At 37.5% G+C, this 21,928-nt stretch overlaps 1 protein-coding gene and 2 long non-coding RNA genes across 10 annotated transcripts in view; all 3 read right to left on the reverse strand.

The window, feature by feature from the left end:
- The window catches only part of LOC102151160, a 59,097-nt gene extending 58,672 nt beyond the window's left edge, over positions 1-425 (reverse strand). For all 5 annotated transcript variants that reach the window (XR_005377551.1, XR_005377549.1, XR_005377548.1 and 2 more), the window contains exon 1: positions 195-425. This is a non-coding gene — a long non-coding RNA (uncharacterized LOC102151160). The remainder of the gene's footprint in view (positions 1-194) is intronic.
- MACROD2 (mono-ADP ribosylhydrolase 2) overlaps positions 1-21,928 on the reverse strand; it is a 2,007,046-nt gene that overhangs the window by 1,090,117 nt on the left and 895,001 nt on the right. The gene's annotated exons all lie outside the window — the stretch shown is intronic.
- LOC111092043 lies at positions 18,185-19,880 on the reverse strand. The gene is made up of 2 exons (XR_005377546.1): positions 19,765-19,880; positions 18,185-18,490 (listed from the first exon to the last, which is right to left on the reverse strand). It is a non-coding gene; the product is annotated as an uncharacterized LOC111092043 (long non-coding RNA).

Genomic DNA, 21,928 nt, shown 5'->3' on the forward strand with positions numbered 1-21,928 from the left:
TCAAGAAGAGAGGCCTCTTTCTGCATCTTTTTGAATCTAAGTGGGCCCTGTGACTGCTTTGACCAATAAAGCTCAGTAGATGGGACACTATGATATTTTCCCCTACTCCCCTTAATTAGCCTGGCCCTTTGTGTCCTGATCCTTAAAATGTTCATAGTAGGCAAATCTAGATGCCATGCAAGAAGTCCTATTACCCAGAAACTGGCATTCTATAAGGAAGTCTCAACAAGTCTCAACATTTGAAGAAGTTACGTGGAGAAACTTGTTCCAGCCATCCCAGACATGTGAATGAGAATACCATCTCCTATATCCGGTTCAGTTCAGCCTTCAGATGACGTCAGCCCCAAAAGCCAGCTTAACTGTAAGTGCATGACAGACCGGAAGTGAAGCCCCTGTGGAGCCCAGTCAACCTGTGGAGCCCAGTCAACCCACAGAACTGTGAGATATAATGCTAAATTACTTTAAACTCCAAAATTCTGAGGTGATTATTACATAGTAATTATTACATAGTAATAAGTATTTGGAACAGAGAAGAGGAGTGGAGGAGGAGAAATAAGTAATTCAACTATGGTATTGCCTTTTTGCCTATTAGCGTCAGTTAGAGTCTGCTGCTCAATTACCATGGGCTAGGGATCTGGATTAACTGTTTCAGTGATACTTAGTTCCCAAGCTCCTTTCATACTGTGAACATCTCATAATTCATTAAGAATAATCCAAGAATATTTAACGACACTTTTTATTTTAGTTTTAGTTTTTTGTTTTTATTTTTTATACAACATGACTATGAATATAAGTCAATCATTTTATATGGTGTTCAAATGAAGACACAACCTCCCCTCCATGAGAGGAAAAACTTGGCTCTGCTGAGCCTATTGAGAAATGTAGATCTCCCAAACAGAGCCTCCTAGGAGACTGTGAAGGTTAGTTTTGACTGAACTTGCTTTCCATTTATAGGCTGACTTTAGAATCTAATAGCCATATATACTATATACTGTGACAATGATAATGGGATTATTGATGAGGATGATATGATGATGATAATGATGATGATGATGATGATGATGATGATGATGATGAAAAAGGAGGCAGAAGAGGAAGACAAGGATTGTATGTCGACAGCGGAGTAGATTTCATTTATAAATATGTTCTTGAGATCCCTGGGTGGCTCAGCAGCTAGGCGTCTTCCTTTGGCTCAGGGTGTGATCCCGGAGTTCTGGGATTGAGTTCTGCATTGGGGTCCCTGCAGGGAGCCTGCTTCTCCCTCTGTCTGTGTCTCTGCCTTCTCTCTGTGTCTCTCATGAATAAATAAATGAAATCTTTAAATATGTTCTTGTTACCTTTTGGATATCTGAACATTAATGGTTATTAATGGAGCCATAATTCATTTATTTTAAAAAGAGATTTCTATGCTTTCAGTGAATAAAGTATCATTTCATTCTTAGTGCGCCCATCACCCAAAATGAAAAAAAAAAAAAAAAAACCCTGATACTTATCCAGCTGAATCTAATATAAATGAATAAAACTCTTTAAGACTTCAAAAATAAAAGGTGTAGATTCAAGTTAAAAGCAGCTTTTACCAGGCCAAATCCTTTCAAGTTTTCTTTAGGAAAAAAAAAAAAAAAATCAAAGGCACCAACATCTTAAGAAATTGTCTTCCACAGTCAATGATCATTAATGTCTTTATATATTTTTCTTACTACTACAAGGAGACTCAATGTCTTGCTAAATGTTATGAAAATATAAACTAGAGTTCCTGTCTGCTCAATAGGACTGTAAGCTCCTGTGTTTGTAAAATGTCTTATTCTCCTTCTGAGACTACTGTTATCTGCATGGTTGTGGGTAAAGGTAGTTTCATGAAATCTCTGCTGAATGAATGCTTCTTGTTTTATTAAACATTTAAGTTGTTTTAATTTTTTTAAAACAATTTTTTTAAAGATTTTATTTATTTATTCACAGAGACACAGGCAGAGGGAGAAGCAGGCACCATGCAGGGAGCCCGATGCGGGACTCGATCCCGAGTGTCCGTGATCACGCCCCGGGCCGCAGGCGGCACTAAACCGCTGTGCCAACGGGGCTGCCCAATTGTCTTAATTTTTATGAATAAAGTTTGTTAGAGGAAAAAATAACTAGAACATATAGATTAAAAAAGCCATCAAATCATTAAGAACCCCAAACATTCTTGATACTACTGCTGTATAGTATTTGCAGACCACATTATTTTCTATTCCTGCAGAGGTTTTTGTTGTTGTTGTTTTTGTTTTTGTTTTGTACTGAAGATGTGTGTTATAATTTTGTAACCTGATTTTCTGGCTGAATGAATAGCACTAAGGTGATCTACATTTGCATCTAGGTTTCATTCTCAAATCCCTCTCTTTAGACATATATTCACCCTTGACTTCACATATCTAGTAGTAAAAGTCATTTCACAGCTTACACTGAAGAGGATACTTTTTTGAAAAGAGGTCAAGTAATATATAGTCAATCCTAAAGCTCTCTCTGACAAAGTGAGAAAATAAATACATTTTAGTACAGTGAAAGACAAAAACAGAATTTGAATGCCAGGACTAAAAGTAGCATATCTGAAATGGCAAAGGATGAGGATGGCCAACAGGTTAGCCACGTGGCAGGAAAGGCAAAAGATATCTTGAGCTATAGTCCCCATTAAGCAGCATCAGCATGATCTAGGGCTTTCTAAAAATGCAAATTCTTGGGCCCATCCAGATTTACTGAATCAGAAATTGTGGGTGAAGCCCAGCAATCTATGCATTAAGCCCTTCCGTTGAGCAATTCTGAGTCACACTGCCCTAAGCAAATAGTTGAAGTCTGAGTAACACTGCAGTAAGCAAATACTTAGGAGAACCACAGTTCAAGTTGCCTGTTAGAATCCTTTTGGGGGCCTTTACAACCACTGATGATACTACCCGAGCCCAAGTAATTTAGAGGATCCCCTGGGTTGGTTGCTGACCCTCTTTATTTTTTACAAGTGTCTTAGATGATGCTAATAAATAACCAGGACTGAGAACTATTGTTCTAACACATGTATCTACCTAACAAATTAAGAGATGAGTTGAGAAAGAACTTGGCTGAGAACTTTAATATATTTGGCCAAAGTAGCTGGATGATAATACACATGTTTAAAAAGAGTATCACTTACTTTGTTTTACTTCACTGGGTCAATATGTTAAAATGAGGTGAGCAATGCTTTTAAATATTATTCAGAAATAAGTAGTATTATTAACTAATATGTTCTTTGGTCTATGATATAAATTTAAAAAATTTATATACAAGGAAACCTGATGATTGCAATTACGTTTGGTAAACAGCTTACCTGCCTGGGACTTAAATATAATACCTGGACATACAGGTGTCAAAGGCCACCAAGCATAAAAGTAATAAGGCCAAGAAGTGTCACAGTACAACAGTATAAACAAGGCAACAGCTTACAGTTACCATATATATCATCCTTGGAGGGTGGGTACTATAACATTTATTGGACAGTATTGGGCAGCCTGGGTGGCTCAGTTGTTTAGCGCCGCCTTCAGCCCAGGGCCTGATCCTGGAGACCCAGGATCAAGTCCCACATCCGGCTCCCTGCATGGAGCCTGCTTCTCCCTCTGCCTGTCTCTCTCTCTCTCTCTCTCTCTTTCTCTGTGTGTGTGTGTCCACACTTAGAGAGGACCCTAAGTTATTAAGTTATTAAGATCATAAAGTTACTCAAAAAACACTAGCATAGAAGAAAAATGGGTAAGAAAACAAGAAATGGAACATGTAAAAGTTGTTGTTATTGGTTGCTGTTTTTTTTTTTTTTCTTTCTAAGCAGGACACAACAATCACTAATTATATAAGAAAAACTAATTTCATTGAAATCCGATTTATAAAGAATTTCTGTTCAGGGTGCCTGGGTGGCTCAATCAGCTAAGTGTCTGACTTAGGCTCAGGTCAGGTCTTGAGGTCCCAGTTGGCGCCCCAAGTTGGGCTCCCCACTGAGCAGGGAGTTTGCTTGTCTCTCTCCTTCTGCCCCTCCCCATTTGTGCTCTCTCTGTCTCTGTCTCTGTCTCTCTCTCTCAAATAAATAAATAAAATCTTTTTTTTTAAATTTAAAAGAAAAGAATTCCTGCTCATCAAAAGTTAACATTAAGAGAGTTAAAAGGTAAGATACAGACTAGAAGATGATAATATTCACAGTCTACATCTGCCTTTGGACTTGTGTCTAAAGTATAAAAGAACTATCACAAATCACTGAGGAAAACAAAAACAAAAACAAGAAACCTGATCCTAAATTGTGCAAAAGACTTGAAGAAGCACTTCTAAGAAGAGATCAAAATGACTGATAAGCATGTTAAAAAGTATTCAATACCATTCTTAATAAAATCCAAACTAAAACCACACTGACAAAAAAATAAAAAATAAAAATAAAACCACACTGGCATGCTCAAAATTCTAAGTTTATGCCTACACTGTCACGTAGCAATTCAACTCCCTGTACACACCCAAGAAAAGTGAATGTAATTGTTCACCTGGAGACAAGGCCAAGAATGTCCTTAGCAGTTTTACTCATAATAGCTAACTCATGAATGGGAAAAACTCAAATGCCCATCAACAGAAGAATGGTTAAACAAATACTAGCTACATAAAATGGAATACCGCACATTGATTTTAAAAATCAACTACTTGAATATGCAGCAATAGGAATGAATGTAAAAATGTTTTTTTGGAGCAAAAAGAGTTCAGATGCAAAAAGAACATGCTGTTTGAGTCCATGCATATGAAGAACAGGCAAAACTAATGGGATGGTGAATAAGTTTAGAATAAGGGTTGCCTTGCATGAAGGAGATGAAATGAAAAGGTGACAAAGGTGCATTCTGGCATGTTGGACATATCCTACATCTTAATCAGAGGCAGTTACATAAGTACATACAGATTAAGAGTGTACTGGGTTGTATAACAATTAAAATTAAGATAAAAGAGATAAAAACAAGCATAGTCAATCCATCTTCAAAAGGCAGCATTTAAAGTAATTTCACCACCAGCACCTTTATTGCTTATGGAATTAAAAATGAGTTATCCAAAAGAGAGATCTCTTCAGGATTTTGTCTCATTATTTGCCCCATGAAAAATAACTCAAGTCAGTTTTTGCAAATTCTCAATAATGAGGAATAATATCTATATCTACATCTGTATCTATCTATATCTATATATATCTTCCATCTCCCTTGACTATTCATATAAACATACTCCATCTGAAAAGAGGTCACATTCAGCCTTACCATAATTTCCTCTCTAGTTTTTGGATGTTAAAATATGGATAGGTTAGGATAGCAATAGCCATATCTCCAGCTAATTTATAATGATGAGGCAAAAGGAGACTCTTAAATTCTGGGTATGCAGTTCTATATTGAATAAAATCTATCACCTCTGTAATCAACTTAGGGTATATTCATATATAAATGAATGTTGAATATACAACTTTAAATATTGATATTGCTGCTCTTAGACTGGTCAAGGCAGAAGAGGATAGACCATCATTCTCATAAATTGACACCAGCTGCTTCTTAACAAGCACCACGTGCATTCTTATTTTGCTGACCAATGAAAAGCAGGATCCTTAAAAGCAAACATCTGCTGCCCATTTATAGTAATTTCTGCATGAAAATAGGTTTATCAAAAACAACTGAAGCTTTGCCAACACCAAACATGTGCTTCAAGGTAAACTTCTGCCTCAATTGTACTGATTTGTAATTCCAATATATCCAATACCAAAAAGAAAAAAAAAAAAAGATTTTCATAATGTCTTTCTTTCAAAGGGCTTCACAAATGTAGTTTTTCATTCTGTGCTTATTACTCCACACCTGCTTGAATGTGTGGCATTCATGTGTGTCCTCTTCAGAGGACAGAGGACACTCATCTTGGGAGAAAATAATACCAAATCTACTACCTTCCCATTTTAAGTTGAGCATGATTTTAGAAAATAAGCCTCAAGTATAGCATACCAGTTGTGGAAACCAGGCTGCTTGGATTTAAAAATTAAAAAAATAACTCAGTAAATCAATAGGTAGTATTATTTCTGTTGTTGTTGCTATTACTTTATTGCTTACATAGCAACCCAGATAGCTATCATTCAGAATCCAAAGATGTCGGCTGGTATCTTTAAGTCTATATGTTTTAGTTTTAGTTATATAAAATCAGAAGGAAGTTGGAAAGACTAAAATCCTAATTCAGAATGTTTGCTATTCTAAAATATTTGGGGAGAATGAATAATTCAATTAAAATAAATGCAACATGCCATTTATATTTCACTGACATTTTGAAGCCATTCCATATTAAAACTTTGTTGTATATAAAAGAAAAAAATCACCTTATATTCATTCATGTCATCTAAATTTCTGCTGCATTTCCATCTCTATATTGTTAAAATGATAAACTCCCTCTACCAAGGAGTTATGAAATAAACTCTAAATCACTACTGTAAAGACAATATTTATCAAACCATCTATGTCTTATGCAATTCATTCTCTACTTCAAAAGTCAGCATTTGTTTGTAAGTTGTAAGAAGCCAAGAGAAGTCCTTGAATCTAGACTATGTCAAATTGCTCTAAGATTTGAGGATCTTCCCCATTCCGGGAACAACAGGAGGCTTATCATTATGAAACTATGTGAATATCTTTTATTTTTTCTACCTTCTTCCCAGAAGAATTCTGAAAAGCCATTTTCTAGTTCAGCAGGAAGAGGATCATGTGTTCATATTTCCATCTCGAGCTTGTCATGGCATTTTTAGTGTTGTTTTCAAGAGTAATAAGGCCCATAAAATGTCAATCAAAACCCACCACCAGCAGGGAATGTGTTGGAAGCTGTTACATAATCAGCATGCCTGTTTCAGCACAACACAAGTGGCATTTTTCATGTCAATACTGAATTCACAACTTTAAATCTCAGATTTCCTGTGCATCCGGGTTGCCACAGAAGCCAAGACTGGCAGTCTGAGCAGCCTGAGTCAAAACCCAAGTGTCCCATTGCCTAATGGAGTAATGAGTCATTCACTTTCCTAAGTCTCCTTCCCCTGAGTAATAGAATTATCCAGAGAAGGCGTGAGGAAAAGGGCAGACCAGGGCACTTCTGACAGCTGCAGAAAAGACTGCAGAAACATTCAGCCTGTGCAAATACTCAGATTCTCTAAGCTGACACATCCCCAGATTCAAACTTCAATGCTGCTGATGTAGTATTATTCAGTAATCTCTACCTGGCCACCCCAGCCTCCTTTACTTAAGGCCAGAAGCCCACTGCACTGTGCTCTAAGTATCTATCTTAGATGGGGGAAAAACAACGTGGTACAGGTTTTCAACCTCATTTCTGAATTAACACCAGCTAAGACATCATGATGATCTGAGTCCCATACTATCCTATAAATTGAAGATGGAAAAGACATATTGGACCAGCATGCTACCATCTCCTAATATGCTTTTTCTCTAGCACATTCTCCAAGTGAGTAAGATGTGAAGTGACTGGGGCAATGGAGCTTCTTGAGGAGTCTATCCCAGACTTCAGTTAGCAGTTTTATGGCTATGTAATTATATTATGGAATATTCCCTTACTAGGTGATGATGTGGGGAGAAGAAGAAAAAAAGTAAGTAAACAGGAGAAAGAGCATTGGTGAGGATGGAGAGGGGTGGAAGAAGAGGAAGAGAGGAAGAATTGGAGGAAGTAGAGGAGGGAGAAGTAGAGGAGAAGGCAGAGGAGGAGAAAGAGAGGAAGTAGAGGAAAAGAAGTAGGGAAGGAGAAAAAAGGGAGTTGAAGAGGAAGAAGAGAAGAAATAGAGGAGGGGGAAGAGAGGAGTGAAGGGAGAAATAGGAGAGGAAGAAGAAGAGGAAGCAAAGGAGGTAAAGGGGGTAGAAAGCAGAGGAGGAGGAAGAAGAGGAACTGGGAGGGAGGACAGAATGGAAAAGGAGGAAGAGGAGTAAGTGGAGGGAGTGGAGGAGGAGGTGAACATCACAGAGAAGGAAGAAGAGATGGAGGAAGAAGAGCTGGAAGTAAAAAAAAAAAAGAAGAAGAAGAAGAAAGAAAGAAAAAGAAAAGGAGAAGAAAGCCAAGAGGAAGAAGGGAAGAAGGAAGGAAAGAAAAAATGGAGAAGAGGGAAAGGAGAAAGAAGAAAACAGGAAGAAGAGGGGAGGCATCCTTTTCATAGAGTTTTGTTTATGTGGTATTCCCGCACATCTGTTAGAGTGGAGCTTATTCCCCCTTGCCCCATGGAGCTTTAGTTACTCAGAAAGTATTTCTGAACTTCTTGAAATTTCATAATATACTATGAAGAAAGACTCTAAATAATTATTTCTATTTTCATACGGAACAAAAATTTGTTTAGAGTTTGATTCTGTCTTTGTTCCTGCATGTGATTTCCTAATGACTTAAAAAATCCTCTACTTGTAGTATTTATTTCTTCTATCCTTTACTAGGCTTTTACCTAAAAAAAAAAAAAAAAATCTTATTTAAGTCTTATATGGAAGGAATTTTTGGGCACTAAACTAAAAGCAGAAGGAATAGACTTTTGGTAGATAAAAACTGATCGTGCATGCGCAAACATATGCACTCACTACGTTTCATGGATTCTAAAGCAACATGGGTCATAAGATGCACCATTATTTTATGTACCACTAAGAAAGAAAGAAAGAAAAAAAATATTACTCATTAAAGTAAGACATACTATCAATCACAAGATGTGTCCTGATTTCAGAGCTGTTTATAATCTTACTGCAACCATAAGAAATCAGTGGACAAAGCCAAATTGAGAGACATTGCATAAAATAACTTACCAGTACTCTTCAAAAGTGTCAAGGTCATAAAAGACAAAGAAAGACTTAGAAGTGATTACTGAGTGGAGGAGACTAATGAGAAATCATATAAACTTAAGATCACCTGTAGAGTGAAAGAGAGAGAGAGAGAGGAAGGGAGGGTGTAAAAAGTAGAAAAACTGGCAAAATTTGAATAAGTTCTGAAGTATAATATGTATTATACCAATATTAATTTCTTGTGATAATTGTCCTACAGTTTTCTAAAATATTAACATTAGAGGAAGTGGGGTGAAAAAGATATTTAAAAAACAAAACAAAGCTCTTGAAATTATCTTTGCAATTTTTCGGTAAGTCCAAAATTAATTCAAAATAAAATATATTAAAATTTTTAAAAATGTGTATCTTAGGATCATTTAAAACCAGCATCTTATAATTCTGTAGAATTTAACACAATTATTCCCAAATGTTCACGTACTTGCATAATTTGTTCATTATTTGAAGAACAACATGGTGTGGTGGTGACTGCCTTGGACCAGGTATACAATTATTGCCTTTCAGCTTTGATTCTGATCAACTTCACAGGATACATCCTTTAATTCTTCAAAATAATCACTCTGGTTCATAGTTTCTTCAGTCTCCAAGATGAGATTTTTAGGCTAAGTGGTTCTTATGGGCCACTTTACCTCTAATACTCTCAGCATCTATGTTAATAGCCAAGCAGAATATACCAAAAATGTTGCCTTTAATTGAAATCAGCTGAAATGATTCATATATTTGAAAGGTGCACACATACTTATACAATACATATTGTCACAAGCACAAAGTTCTCTCTCTATATAACGAATATAGAATAAGCTACATCATGGTGAAAACCATGTCTAATCTGTGTTCACTGAGTGCTTAATTTATCCTTAATGCATAAAAATGCCAGATGTTATTAGTGTGAAATAAAACTCAGCAATTTTTAGTAAGATTAGCACTGTTCTAAACCACCCTCTCAGAAAAAAGAATCAAGCAGGCAGAAATGTGAGTGGAGATATATATCCACTGTTCACCTTTGCTAGAGTCTCAGTTTCTGATACTCCGTCAATTTATATTAATTGATGAAAATAAGTCATTAAAATAATGTGAGTGGTGTCACAGAACTCTTCAGATTGAAGAAGAATCAGTTAAAACTATTATTATGATTGAAAATTAGATATGTATTGCTAAAGAGACAGAAAGCCTTATTGATAAGATGATTTCCTAGAGTTTCTGTGGAATTCTACCCCTAGAAATGACGAAAGCAGAAGTTGTTTTTCCCTTGGATTTTTCAGCAAAGGGGAGATGATGAAGACTTTTTAAAGATTTTTTATTTATTTATTTATTCATAGAGACAGAGAGAGAGAGACAGAGAGAGAGAGAGAGAGAGAGAGAGAGAGAGGCAGAGGAGGGAGAAGCAGGCTCCATGCAGGGAGTCCGACGTGGGACTCCATCCAGAGTCTCCAGGATCACACCCCAGGCTGCAGGCGGCGCCAAACCGCTGCGCCACCAGGGCTGCCCCTGATGAGGATTTTTTAAGAGACACAGTGAAAGTCTACGAATTTACCTTTCAATAATAGTCTTTGTGGAAAAGGCACACAAAACGGGAGATGGATTGTAGCATATTAATTTCCCATATTAGGAAAGAAGAAAAAACCAAAAATCTTATTTGCTATTATCCTCCAGGGCACAGATGAGCTACCAAAGCTGACCAAGCAAGGAAATTTAGTCCGAAACATTAAGTCATTAAATTTAAAAGCAAGAGACAGAGCACAGACCTCCTCCTGGAAAGGCTGTGAGTGGGATGGTTTGGGGACCTTCCATTGGGGAAAAAAAAAGGTCACTTTCTCTCCTACTTGCTATAACATTCACAGGAGTGGTAGTTTCTATGTCATTTCAACCTATGCTGAATAATGAGGGCTAAGAACCACTGAGGAGGAAGAAGAAAGTTTCCCAGTCAAGGGTGTGGTGTTGGAGAAGACCCCAGGGCTATGGAGGGATGAGACACAATGATATGTAAATTGAGGTGGCTGATTTAAACTGAATCAGGAATCATGAGCAAAGTATGGGTTGGCCCCTAGTCTACTGTTCCCTTGCTCTTCCCTAGCTCTTAATCTCTTTGGGAAGGAAATTCTGACAGGAGGCACACCCCTGGGTGAGACCAAGAAGATTTCCCTGTGAGTAACCAAGCAAAACAGTGTTTTTGGAGTTCTTATTGAAGGTGGGGCTGTCTGCAGTGTCTAGACTGGTCGAGGCCCAAGGCTATGCCTTGCAGTGAATTGGTTTTTACAAATGGATTTTCTGGCTGTGGATTTTGGGGAAGGCAGATGAGAAGCTAGCTAGAGGCTCCATTCTGTTTGTGGATTCCCTTTGTGAATGAAGCTCCCAGAGTTCTACATCTCTATGGCACCTCAATTCAAGGAATTTAATTCTCTTTTATTCTAGACTGTGTGTCTGTTAGGTGCTTATTTGCTGGTTCATGTGTACTGGGGAACTGGAAGGAGAAGGAATACAAGAGGTGGGAAGGTAGAGCTGTAGAAGTGTTGGAAACAAGCACCAGAGCAATCACTGCTGAGAATTCTCATACACTCTCCACATGTGGAGCTTTGTACACATTGCAAGCAACTACTTGGATAAACAGGGATCACCTATAGGACAGCCAGACCTCTCTCCTTAGCCTCTCCTTTCTCCTTAGCCTAATGGAAGCACATCAAAGTTTGTTTGTTTGTTTTGTTTTGTTTTGTTTTGTTTTTTTGATACTTACTGTGAGAACTGGTCAAACTCCTAGAGGTAAATCTCACAAAACAGTGGGGCCCCCTCTATGATGGGTCTCCCTAGAGTTTTTGACTCTCAGAGTTGCCTTACACTGGGCCTCCAAAAATTTATCAGCTTAAGTGTTCGTTCTCTGGCTCTGCTTCCCATGGCGTTTCCATTGTGATTCTCCACTCTGATGGCTACAAATATGAATAAAAGATCATCTCTACTGTCAAGGAGCTCTAGTCAAGTGGGAAGGTGCAGGAATGAGACTGGAGTATGGTAGAGACAAGACACAAAGAGCCTTGTGTGCTGTTCTAAGGAGTTTACATGTGATCCCACAGGTCATCTCCCTGGACTGTGAGCTCTGTGCAAGCAGAAATCCTGTCCTAATGGAGCAGTATCTCCAGGGCTTAGTGTAAGACAAGACACACATGAAGCATCCAATATATATATTTGCAAAGTGAATGAAAAAATTAAGAAGCAAAAAAAGAATTTTTTTTTTCACTGAGGCTTGAAATGAGGGGAAAGGGAAATCTTATTTAAGGATTCTTAGGTGTAACCTCCAGACTGGTGGCATCAACAACCTGGGAACTTGTTAGAAATGCAAATTCTCAGGTCCCACCCACCCCAGGGAGACCTAATCTGATATCAGAGGGTGGGGCTCAGCAATGTGTGTTTTAACAAGCCCTATAAGATGGTTCTGATATAGGTTCAAATTTGAGAACCACCAATTGTTTAGAACCAGAATGGGATCCTTAGGAGAAATGGCCTCCTAGACAAAATCTGACATTTTTGATTGAGGGTGATTTGCATACTGGTTTGGGACACTTGAGGGATAGAGTCTGGACATGGGTAACATGCAAGAGTAGAACCTGGCTCATTAGCAGGTTTTCCACAAGCTCTAATGGTGGATTTGGTGCCAAAGAAAACAGCGGTGGCCCTTGTACTGAAACTAAGACTGGGTGGGAGTGCCAAGACTTGGTTTAAAAATGCAAATTTTGGTTTACCACTTCAGACGAGAGTAGAATCTGCTGGTTCAACCCTTTGTCTGTCATCCATCTCTGGAAGCACAACAGAAGATGGAAGATGAAGAGGAAGGAGGAAAAAAAAGTCTCCTATCTCTTCATCTGTGTGTCTGAATATCTGGACCTCTCCAGAAGCTATCCCGACCCAATGCCAAGAACTTCCCACTCTTAAAAAATAGTTCTCATTACTTATAAATCATCTCATCGTATTTCCGATGTCGTGGGTACAAAAATATACGTGTAAATCATATGTAGCCAGGTGTTCCTGGCCTATTAGAAACTTGGAAACACAAAAGATGACACATACACCTATCAGCAGAAAATCAGTGACTGAGTCCAACTTCAGATTCAGTAAGAGAGAGAATCCAGAAAGTCTAGTCCCCAGCTACTTTGCAGAATTCAGTGTAAGGTCGGATAGGTCTTGGAAATATTCATGGTAGATAAGAGTGTCAGAATGTCAGAGTATGATCACAGGAAAGCAAAGGAAAAATCAATTAAAACTATTATTATGATTGAAAATTAGATACGTATTGCAATAAAATCAGATGAAGTCAAATTAAAAAATAACAAAGATGGAGACATCAAGTAGATGACAAACCCAGTGGTCCAATGAGAAAAAGAAAACTTTCCATTTCAATGTAAAACCATAGTGAAGAAATACTCCACCATGGTGTCTGTTCCCCAAAGGAGGAATATGGAAAATTCCTGACACACTCAATACTCCCGCCTCTCTCCAGCCTGGGGCAGTCATCACTATCAAAGCCTGCTCTCCTTCCCTGCTGAGCACTCACTCAGTCTCAGAGTTTTCAACACTTTCAACACCAGCAGCCAGCAGCCAGCAGCCACTGCCAATGAATCAGAATTGCTACTTCACCATCTATGACTGGCAGCAATGGGCCTGGGCTGGCAAGCTCCTTTTGTTCCCAACTCTGTCTCTCGTCCCTTTGCCATAGGAAGCCTCTGCCATATGGTGTCCCAAAGTGTACTTGCTCTAATTAGTACTTACTTGCATAATTCCAGAACAAACCAACAAGTAATTATATAAAACGTGTGCTTTATTTTCATCTCCTTTTTAATGTTTCACATACACAAATGCATTTCCCAGTTCAACAAAGGGGGAAAAATAATCAATGATTCTGGAAGTATAAAAAATAAAACTATGTAGTTATGAAAACGCATGGTACATGTATAGATTATATAAGTGTATCCCAAAATATGGAGCATTTGCATGGTGGTACACAGTATTTTTTTATATATAAAAATTAAAGTTGTTTTTTTTTAAATAGCAACAATTATGTGGGTTTTTTTGATTATGTGTTTTTAATGCATATAAAAATAACTCAGGCCTCTGAATTCATTATGGATATTATTGTTTGTTTCAAGGATAAGTGAAAACAAAGCAAATAGCGACAGTAGCTTAGAGAAAAATATTAAGCAAGTAATAGTGCAGGCAGCAAAGGTCTTGCAGGTAGCATGTGGCTGGCCAAAGCCTGAGAAATGCTGTTATATAAATTGTACACGTGCTGAGTCTCACCTAATTTCACTGCTGATTTACTTATGCTTTAAGGAGAACATGCCAACCCCAACAACACAGCACTAACATTTCCAACTGCCCCCCAATTAAGTGTGAAGTTACCCTTGCCTTCTCAGAATTGTCTTGCACTAAAATTTTATGATTTAAAAACAACTAATTCATGAACTTAGCTAAAACGCGAGAGGTAAAAAAGCTTAGCCTTTTATCTGACCCATAATCTACAATTAACCTGGTTATGTCCTCAGCCACAACTAACTAGTGTCATTCCCAATTAACTTCCCCAGAGAATTTTTCAATTAGCACTAACAGTTCAAACCACTAAAAAGCAACAGCACAAGGTGGCATGGTAATAGGCCTGCTTCCAAAAGTATTAATTCACTCTGACAACTGACAACAACAACAAAATCCTAGGGAAAAAAAAAATTAAAACTCCGTTCTATTTTATCTTTGCCATTATAATATGGACCCTTCTTAGAGGCCTAATTTATTTGACATGTTTTGAGGAACCATTTTTATTATCACATATCTGAATTATATTCCTTTTTTTTTTTTTTTCTGGTTTGGAATAGTACCCGGTTTCCATTTGTCAGAAGCATTTGTCATTGAGTGATGAGGTTACATTGCAAGAGATGTCATAAGCAGTGGTTTGTCACCACCTGCCACATTAAATGAACCTCAAGGTAAACACCGGGTTATAGGGCAAATAAGCAAGGCTTTTTATGCCTTCCTCCCTCAGCCATGCACTAATTTGTACAAGCAAAAGCAAGCCTAGATTTTCAATCTAGTACTAGATATCTAGTACTAGATAAAAATAATGACTCTAAATCAATAAAAACTTCACATGAATTACCAAAAAGAGTTGAAAGTCATATTTAGTTTGAACCCCATAACTTTTTGTTTTCTTTTTAGAAAAACAGATTTAAAAAATATTTCTATTAACCATATCATGCAATTTCCAGGTAAATCTGTGAAATAAGTGATTGTAAGTTTTCTATTTCCAGAGTGCCTTATTTCATCTACCCCAGGCTACCTCCTCCTTCACCATCTCCTCTTTCCTTCAGCTCTCTTTAGGAATTTGTCACAGGACTGGGGCCCACATTCAGCTCCAAACTCAGGCATTGATGAAAAGTTAAGATATATTATGATGCATTGCAATTGGGAGTCTCAGAATTATAAAATCTGCAAGACAGAAAGTAATCAACTCCAAGTAGTGAAATTTGGGGGCAGCAGTGGGAGAAGAGGGAACCTTGTTTAGGTGAGATGGTAGGATTCACATGCTTCAGAAATGGTTTCTCGGTACACAGACCTGGAAAAAGGAAAGCATATCTTCTACCTTGGATATGCTAATTAGGTGCTAACACACCTAATAGCATCCACACCAAAATATATGATCAGGGCTGTCTGGGTGGCACAGTTGGTTAAGCGTTCAACCCTTGGTTTCTGCTCAGGTCCTGGGATAGAGCCCTGCATCAAGCTCTGTGCTTAGCATGGAGTCTGCTTGAGATTCTCTCTCTCCCTCTCCCTCTCCTCTCCCCACTTGTGCTCTCTCTCTCTCTTTCTCAAATAAATAAATAAAATCTTTCTAAAAAATATGATCAAACTCATCTGTGTGAAGGTACTATATACATAGATGCTGGGATGTCAAACATCGTGAGGAGGAAATGGACAAAGTTTCTGGTAATTATAACTACTGTATATAAAATTCTATCTTCATTTTACAGATTAGGAAACTAAGGCATGGGGAGGGGTTTCTTTTCTTTTCTTTTCTTTTCTTTTTTCTTTTCTTTTCTTTTCTTTTCTTTTCTTTTCTTCTTTTCTTTTCTTTTCTCACAAGTTTACCTGGTTAACTACAAATCCCAATTGGCTTTTCTTTCCATTTTACCACAATTAGTTTCCCCAACAATCCATGTAGGTCCAAAGAATGCAGCATTTGAATGTACCTTGTATCTTAAAGTTCTGTACTATAAACAAAGATGGCCAGGTTTAACATTTAAACCAAAAAGAGGCTAGAAGCAGTTACCACTCTGCAAATTCAGAGCAAAGGGAGTATGAAAAAATTGTTTATAAGCCTCCCCAGGTACTGACTTTCATTTGAAAAGCTTGTTTCTACACATCAGTATCATTATTATAAGTTTGTTTTAACACCAATCTATACCAAGGTTATGCCATGTTAACAACACAGAAAAACAAAAACAAAAACAAAAACGAATTAATGTATTAGAACTCTGAGAACTAAAGCATTTGTACATATGCTCCTCTGAGAGTTAGAAACTAAATGGGTTAAGTATCAAATTTAAAAAAGCACAGGTATTATGCATTCTAAATGGATACCCCCCTACCCTCATAAATAGTGAGACTAGCTACTGTTTCTAGTGCTGGGTACAGAGTAGGCAATTAATTCTGTTTATGGATTGGCAGACAAGAGAATTCAGCAGACTCACATCAAATACTTCTCTAGTGCCTAATTTGCAATTTGGAAAACCGGGAGTAACAATCATTCCTTTAGAAATCAAACAAGGAAGCTGGCCTCAGAACTCCCTAGGTTCTGGCCTTTAAAGCTATTTTCTTGAGAGGATTCTGTGTGACAGACACTGCAACTGCTCAGCTGATGGGTCAGAGCACTTTCTTTTTCTCCTTTATAACTTTATTAGAGAATGAATACTGCTCACTCTTTGAGGGCACAACTTTATGGGAGATTGGGACCCTTCACACTTTATGGAAAGGTCAAAGCTCTCCTAAAAATGGCCAATGAACCCAATAAATTCTTGACTTAGAAGTCCAATCAATCTGCGTTTCATCATTTCATTTAAAAATAAAATGGCCAAGCCTGCTTTGCCTGGACTATTATTTATTAGATTTCAATAAAGAAGCTTGCCTTTCATTAAAATTTTGTCACAAAACACCCCATGCTGTGACTTTCTCTTGCAAAAGGCATTTTCAATTTTTCCCTCCTTTCTTGAAAAAAGAAGTAATTTTTGGCTCTCTTCTTTCTTGCTACTTTCTCTTTCTGTCTCTACATCTTTAAAGAAACCAAGTAATAGAACTACTTCCTTTTTTTTGTCTTAAAGAAATATGCAACAAGTGCTTTTTTTTCCTTTTTTATTTTCCAGCAGAAAGTCACAATCCTTTAAAAAGAAGAATTTTAGATACTGAATATCACAGTTCTCTATTTGTGAAGACTGGATTAAAAAATCACTTTTAGGTGAACAACTCACAGAATAAAAATTTATATATAAATACATATATGTATAGACACATATATACATATATATGTTTTCACTGATGATATACAGTATGGAAAGATAAGGCAAATATTACAAAACTCTTATAGATTTTACAAGTAATGAAGATTATAGATTATACAAGTAACCAAGAAAACTACTGAATACTGAGGTTATGAGTTGCTAATGAGACATGAAGGTTGAAGACAGTACCATCGGCATTAGCTATTTAAATATTAATAAGTTGTTTTTTGCATAAGGTCAATTTAGGAAGAGAATAAGTTCAGAAAACATAACCACATTCCAAAATCTCAATTTCAACTAAACTGGAAATATTCAGGACCTCTCTCTGAGCATAGATCTTTGCACTTCAAATACATTAGAACACAATTTTGATAACAGATATAAATTGTATTTCCTTTGAACTATTAGATGGCAACATTATACTCAATTTCTTTATCCTTAACCATGAACTTCAGCTCATGTAATCAAACAAAATCAAACTGATGTAAGACATGCTCAGCAAGTAGTGGGAACCAGGAAGCTGAATTTCCATTTTCCTTTGTATTTTACAAATCATGCAAATTCAATTCAAAATTACTTAAAATTGGGACTGCGGTCTGATAACTTGATGATAGAGAAAAATTAATTTGAAATAAAGAAAAACAGTAATTTGTGAAACCCATGGCCACTGGTAGGTTAGACACACAGGAAAAGGTGGGGCTGTGTGGGAGAGGTGTAGAGATTGGGAATGTATTTCTAAAAAACTTTACTTCTCCACATCAGCTCTTTCCTTTTAAATTGTGGGTAATGAGCCTGAAGAAGAGAATAAGAGGCTGGCTCTAAAAAGGTGGAAGGATGCTTTATTCTATATCATAAAAACAAAAATAAAAACAAAACAAAATAGACAAAAAACACAAAAGGAAAGATGGGGCGGATAAGAGACATTGAGTGATAGGGCAGGAAAGCAAGGAACTCATGTGGAATGTTTTCCTTCCTTCCTTCCTTCCTTCCTTCCTTCCTTCCTTCCTTCCTTCCGTCCATCCTTCCTTCCTTCCATCCTTCCTTCCATCCTTCCTTTCTTCCAGGAAAGCCAAAGAATTGTCAGGATTTTATGAACTTATAAAATATGGAAATGGTTGCACACAGCTGTAATGGAGAAGTGAGTTTCTTAGGTTACTTTACTCACATTAGTTGGGTTTGTCTTGCCCAGACTCTGGGACCAATGCTGTCCTCAAAGTTCTATAGCTCCAAAGCCATATCAGAAATGATAAATATGTGTGGACACCAGGGTGGCTCAGCAGTTGGGCACCTACCTTCGGCTCAGGTCGTGATCCTGGAATCTGGGATTGAGTCCCACATCAGGCTCCTGCAAGGAGCCTGTTTTTCCCTCTGCCTATGTCTCTGCCTCTCTCTCTCAGTCTGTGTCTCTCATAAATAAATAAATAAATCTTTAAAAAAAAAGAAATGAAAAAAAAAAAGAAATGATAAATATGTGGCACATGTATTACCTCTCCTCTTTTACCTCATGCCCATGACAGACATTGTTGATCAAATATGACAGCCTTTCTCACTGAGCTGATATAGAACCTCAGAATCCCTCTCAACACAGGGCTCCAAGTGGACATTACTAATTGATTAAAGGAGGTACTTGAGATGAAATCTAGTCATTATTGAGCAAAGCACAAATCTTGTGGTGGACTCGGTTTGCCCGTAATAGGGTTCCTGCTTCTGGATCCATGGTGAGTTAGTTACTTAATCCAGTCCTATAAGGACTGGATTATTTGCTTCTAAACTTCAATATATTTATTAATGGGGATCTGATACCTCCCCCCAGACCTCTCAGACAGCAACCATGAGTCCAGAGGGGGCCCACTCATGAGTACCATAGACCACTGAAGAAAATCAAGGTCCTAAATCTCTACTCCTCTAATCCATAATCATCAAGACTCATTCCCCAACTGACTTCCACTGATAGACAGAGAAATCTGATGTTTGTTGATAGTAAGTGAATTACACTGATTACATGTAAGCTTCATAGTGGAGGACAATACACTAAATTTGAATGGTCCCCTAGTAATGTGGCATAAAAAAAAAAAAAACAGATCAAGTAAACCAATAAATCATCTTTGGCCTTTTAATAACTGTAAGCTTGGAGACCATACTCTGAAAACATTAGGTTCTCCTGGCCTCAAGTTTTCTGCTAAAACATTTTCCCTAAAACAGGCCCTGTGTTAGCCCTGGAGCTCAGGAAATGTCTCTAGGAATGTCAAAAGCTACTTCTCCCAAAATTTCAGACACTCCCTTCAGTGGAGTCCCTGAAATCCAGAGGTAGTTCAGGGTATAGGCTTGGAATCAGGGTCTTATTCCCTAGAAATTTCTGAGCACTAAGTAGGCATTGCCCTCTGAACCAATGAACCTACCAAAACCATATCTGCTGTGGTCCTGCATATGTCCCCAGGTCCTATTGGGCTTGCTGGTTCATTGATGGAACCAGATCTCTGACCTCTCTGAGGTCATTCTTACTTTGATGAAAGATTCTAGAATCCTAGGGTTTAAGCCCTACCTTGAATTCAATGGTTTCTTCTGAATCATAGGATGCTAATCCAATTATTCCTTTAGGCCCAGGCAAGACTGTTTGTATGTTCCATAATAGAAGAGATTGGTGAAAGAACCATCTCCCCTGGACCAGAAGAGTCCCTAATGAGCATCCAGTGTCTTCAGACAGCATAAGTCTAGGAACTCAGGGTCGTCCATTCTAGTAGCCTACAATAACAGAATCCAACCTTACTATGGCCTGAATCCCAAGAGTCTTCTACCCTAATGAGCCTGGCCCCAAGTTTTCAAGAATTCTATCTTTCAAAAAAAAAAAAAAAAGAATTCTATCTTTCAGAAATCAGACATTAGGAGCCAGTATGTCTCTTATTGCCAAAAGTTCAGCTGAGAAGTTCAACCTCAGAGATGTTCAAGAAGGATGACAGGAGCAAACATGATAGAAAAATAGTATATTTGTCCTTATACGCACTTGAGTTAAAATCACAGCTCTGTGACTTTACCAAGTTGCTTTGTTTCTCTAAGCTTAAACAAGGGTAAAGTAGAAAGATAATAAGAATATAATAGAGTTGTTGAGATCCTTAGAGGTGATATGTGTTAAGTGCTTGGCACATGACAGGCACTTTCAACAATCATACCTAGTATAGCAGTCTCTCACCAAAGTGTAAAATTAACATGTAAGCATATTTGAAGCATAAGGCTTGTCACATAATAGGTACTCAAATATATAGAGAAAAAATTAGTAATAAATAAATAGATGATCCAGTCATGTTTGTTACTGTGCATAAGAAAATATTTTTTAAAAAGAGACACATTCACCAGGCAATCAACTTATCTGAGCACTGGTAATACTTTTTATTCACTGTTAGTTTGATGCTTCAATTAAAACAAGCAGTGACCTAAAATAATTTTATAAATGATTTCTGAAAAACCATCAAATCCACTTAAGCTGTGATTTTTGACCTGTAAGTCACATTTGAACATTTATATGGAACTCAATAATAAAATTCTGCCTTTGAAGGGGAGAAGAAATCGTTCAGCAAATGGGTGCTTTGCAATAGCTAAAGTCATTCCCGTATCTGAAAGATAAATTTCTCCCATCAAATGACAGTGTATCATTTTTATGCTGAACCTCAATTAGAGTTAAAAATTTCAAACTTAGACATGTAAAGATTATTTTTGAAAAGTTAATTCCCTTATTGGGTACCCACAGTTGAGTTTTGATTGTACAGAGAGAAAAAAAAACATCTTTTCAGAACTGAAGTGAACACTTGGTTGGTTAAATGTGTGGCCAGTGGCAGAGAAAAGTCAAATCCCTAAAGCATAATTCTGAGACTTGTAGTCATTGCTGAGAGGCTATCAAAGTGAAAAGTATGCATATTTGCTATAAATAACTGACTATTGAGCCTCTCATTTTAGGGTATTCAGAACAGAGAGATGCTTTCACACCTGAATGATCCCACTGACTCTTATATGTGAAAAGATAGTTCTGATTATACACATAGTTTGCTTTGTAATAATGTCAGTCTGTTTTGTAGGCTCCTAAAAGGAAGGCATGTTCCATCAACCTGACTACCATCTAAGTCAAATAGCTCTGAGTTCAAATCCCAGTTCTGTTTCTTAGTAAAAGTTCCACCTTGGGCAAAGTACTTAATGTCATGAAGCCTTTAGTCTCTTAAATTTTCATTTAAGTACTTGTCATTTTTTGTCCTCTGTCTATTACCCCAAGACATTCTCTCTGACGCTCTGCTCTGCTCTGTGCCCAGGGAGGCTGATTCTGTGTTTCAGCATCACAGGTTCAACTGAGACAGCATCAGCAAGAGTCAGAGGACAAGTCTATGTTTCCATTAGAGCTCCTGGAAACAGTCAAAATCTTTGTACTATGAGTACTTTTGTCACCTCATTTCCGAGGCCACAGACCCATTGGAAAGATGAAAGGAGATGCTGAATGCAAAGCACTTGGCAAAGGCCTGTCACAAATGATGAGTGATAGATGTTCAAAGCCAAAATAAGCAAATGGGGTTTGAGGAGGGT

This window comes from Canis lupus, chromosome 24, assembly GCF_011100685.1.
Source record: "Canis lupus familiaris isolate Mischka breed German Shepherd chromosome 24, alternate assembly UU_Cfam_GSD_1.0, whole genome shotgun sequence".
NCBI classification, from domain to species: Eukaryota; Metazoa; Chordata; class Mammalia; order Carnivora; family Canidae; genus Canis; species Canis lupus.